Source organism: Scylla paramamosain, chromosome 9, assembly GCF_035594125.1.
Source record: "Scylla paramamosain isolate STU-SP2022 chromosome 9, ASM3559412v1, whole genome shotgun sequence".
In the NCBI taxonomy this organism is placed as follows: Eukaryota; Metazoa; Arthropoda; class Malacostraca; order Decapoda; family Portunidae; genus Scylla; species Scylla paramamosain.
In genome coordinates, this window is record NC_087159.1 from 13,208,666 (window position 1) to 13,212,500 (window position 3,835).

The 3,835-nt window shown below is 42.3% G+C and overlaps 1 long non-coding RNA gene across 1 annotated transcript in view; it reads right to left on the reverse strand.

The window, feature by feature from the left end:
* Nucleotides 1-761: 761 nt before the first annotated feature.
* LOC135103642 (uncharacterized) overlaps nucleotides 762-3,835 on the reverse strand; it is a 173,428-nt gene continuing 170,354 nt past the window's right edge. The window contains exon 6 of the long non-coding RNA XR_010270143.1: nucleotides 762-1,178. This is a non-coding gene — a long non-coding RNA (uncharacterized LOC135103642). The remainder of the gene's footprint in view (nucleotides 1,179-3,835) is intronic.

Sequence of the window (3,835 nt, forward strand, 5' to 3'; positions counted from 1 at the left end):
AGCGCGAACCGCCCTTCCTGGAATCTGAGCTACTCTTCTGCTTACAGCCGCTCGGGAAACTATAAAAAAAAAAAGGAAAGGAAAAAAAGCAGGAAGGGCTGCGCTAATCCTAAAAATCTCTCAATCGACCGCGCCACATACAAAAAAAAAAAAGAGGGAAGGGAATATTTTGCAATCATTTCTATTAACATGGTATAAATTATGGAGGAGGAGGAGGAGGAGGAGGAGGAGGAGGAGGAGGAGGAGGAGGAGGAGGAGGAGGAGGAGGAGGAGGAGGAAAAAACGAAAAGCTGAAGGTAAGTAAAGAAAGAAGTAAAGGAAAAGGCGGAGGAGGAAGAGGAAGTGGGAGAGGAGGAGGAGGGCGATAACGACGACGACAACGGCGGCGAAGAAGAGGCGAATGACGTTGCCAAGAAAAGAAAAGATCAAGGAAAAGAAAGAAATGGAGGAAGAGGAGAAAGAGAGTAAGGAAAGTTGCTGTAAGAGTTATTCGGGAGACTTTTCCTTGAGAGGGAAGAGGAGTAATGAGTTACTTCAAGAGAGAGAGAGAGAAGAGGCGACCTGGGAGCCTTGCCTTTATTTTATTTACTCTTACATTTTTAATCCTCTCTCTCTCTCTCTCTCTCTCTCTCTCTCTCTCTCTCTCTCTCTCTCTCTCTCTCTCTCTCTCTCTCTCTCTCTCTCTCTGAATTAACGATAACATTATCAACGAAATACGCAAAAGGTCAAAATTATCCAAAGACATTATGAATTATCTCGTAACAAGTTTCAATTCCTGTTTATTGCCAGACATTCCGCGCCGCATTTAACGATAAGACTTAATTTACTGATATGTTTCCTTACTTATCCTTATCTTAACCCACCATGCTGCAAATAATTTTTCCAAGCACACTTTCTCTGCATAATTAAACTCACTAAACCACCCTTTATTTCTGCTCTTTCAGTGCACTCACAATTCTTCAGTACCTATGTAGATTGGTCAGTCCATAGACACCATGACACTAGTCCTTGAAGCGTTATCTTATTCCCCACAGCATGCTATTACCACGCGGTCCTCGGTCCCCTCTCGGTCCTTCTAATCGGCCACTCAGCCACCCATGCAGCCCCTTACTCCCGCAGTCCATCCGTCTATTTATTCAGTCATGTAGTCGTCTATTCATCCCTCCCTCGCTAACGACCTGGAACAAGGCAAGAGGAATTCCTAACCGTAATTGGCAGCTTGTAGTCATTAGTCATAGGACGGCATTCATTCACGATCTGCGGAAGGCGAGGCGGACCGGTCTATGGGTAGTGGCGTGAGAGGCGGCTTATCGCCCATAAGGGAGGCTGATGCATGTGTGTGGCCAGCTGGGCATGACAGTGTTATGTGGTGAACACGCTGGAGGAAGGAATCGAGGATTGTGTTCAAGGCAAAACAGAGTAGGAAAAAAATATTCCGAGATGCAGAGAATAAATACGTGCATTTTAAAAACGAGGTTTATAATACTGAGAAGGTGGGCGTACTTTGGAGAAGGCAAACAGCTGAATGATCAATTGTCCAGTAAAAATAAAGGGGAGTAAAAAGTTATAGCACAAAGACAGCTTAGCAAAAAAGAAAAAAAATGCAAAAAGAAATATGAAATAATAAAAAGCAGCTTTGTTTGAAAAATGCGATTTGTTGGAAAAAATGTCGGTGGAAATGGTGACCCGAGTCAACTTTTCCGCGGTAAAGAAAACAAGCATAAACAAACAAAACAGATAAAGAAAATAGAAGACCACACATGAAAAATCTGACAGTGGCAAGTCCATCGCTAACACTCCAACATTTTAAGTAAAGGAAAGAGATATTTGATGCTGAAAGAAATCATTCATGAATTTGAGAAACCAAGACAATAAGAATGGACATTACAGATTAACATGTAATAAATATGCAGAAAGAAAACGTGAAAAGTAAATAATTCAAATCAAGAAATAAAGAATTGACCATTACAATTAAACTAAAATGAAAATAATAATGAAGAGGGAGAGAGAGAGAGAGAGAGAGAGAGAGAGAGAGAGAGAGAGAGAGAGAGAGAGAGAGAGAGAGAGAGAGAGAGACTGGAAATACTACTTCTGAGAATTATGAAGGAAGAACCAGAAAACTTAAAAGGAGAGATAGATGACAAAAACCTAAAATAGAATATTTCCGCTAAACTGTCTAAAATGTTGGATAACAGGAATAAATAATGATGATGACAATAATAATAATAATATGTAGTAATAATAATAATAATAATAATAATAATAATAATAATAATAATAATAATAATAATAATAATAATAATAATAATAATAATAATCTGAACTTTAATAACTAAACACATATACAAAAAAAAAATCTGCATAAAAATGAATAAAGCAAAAACTGACACCAGAAAGAACCTGAGAAAGGAGGAACAGGGAGAGTCAAGATAACTGGGCGGAGCGGAAGTAATATGGAAGGGTGAGAGTTGAAACGACGATAAGCTGAACTTTGAATAGTCATCCCCGACGGTCATTCTCCTCCTCCTCCTCCTCCTTCTCTTGCTGCTGCTGCTGCTCCTCCTCCACAAATGCCATTTCCACGCCCATCCCCACCACCACCAGTCTCCCCCTCCAGCAGAAGACGCGTTCACCACCTGTACATCTCTCTCTCCACCCCCACCAAGACACACCACAGGAAAGCAGTAAAGGAAAGAGCATCAAGGGGTAAAAAGACCAGGTGGAGGGAAGTTGAGTTACCTGAAGGAAAGAGAAAGAAATGAAGATCCAATAAAAAAATACCGCTGCTACTATTACCACCTGACGAACCTAACAAGGAGTCCCCAAGTGGAAGGAACGCCTGATACGTAGGTAACTAGAGGTGATTTGTAGCTAGACCAGGTGGCAGTGCGTGGGTGGACCAGGATGAAGTAGCGGAAGTCAATGGCTGTATACTTTCTCTAAGCATGGTGTGGAGAAGATATGAGATGTGTGTGTGTGTGTGTGTGTGTGTGTGTGTGTGTGTGTGTGTGTGTGTGTGTGTGTGTGTGTGTGTGTGTGTGTGTGTGTGTGTGTGTCAGTGGGTGCGTGTGTGTGTGCGTGTGCTGCAATAGAGTAAGTAATCTTCCTGACTTTCTACACCACCACCACCACCACCACCACCACCAACGGGATTATGAGACGCTCCGGAAAGCGATCGATGACTACTAGTATCTGATCCCCTTCGAACGCCTCTCCACCTAACCGCGCTTCTCAACACCTGACACGGACGCTGCACACACAGACAGACAGACAGACAGACAGACACACACACACACACACACACACACACACACACACACACACACACACACACACACACACACACACATGATAATAAAAAGAAATAAGGTTCCGGAGCTACTCAGTCACCACATTTGAAGTACAATAAGTGATCACACAATAGTACATAAAGCTGACATCTAATCATATCTCTCTCTCTCTCTCTCTCTCTCTCTCTCTCTCTCTCTCTCTCTCTCTCTCTCTCTCTCTCTCTCTCTCTTCCCTGTGGTATTTTATATCCAACGCAAACTTTTCGTCTCATTTGCGTAAACAAAAAATAATAATAATAATCTACTTTATCCGTACCTTTTGCTCTTTGGCTGAGGGAAGGAGGGAAGGAAGAGAGGAGGAAAAAAGTGGTTGAGGGAAGCCGGCAGGGATTAAAGAAGAGACACGAGCTGACTTTCTCCGAGTTTGAGTTTCGATGTTTTAAGTTTCTTACGGTAGTGTTCCCGGTCTCCAGGCTCGGGTCTCGTCCACTGTCTTCCTACCCTTCCAGCAGGAGAAATTTGCTAATAACTTTATCAGGCGGTCG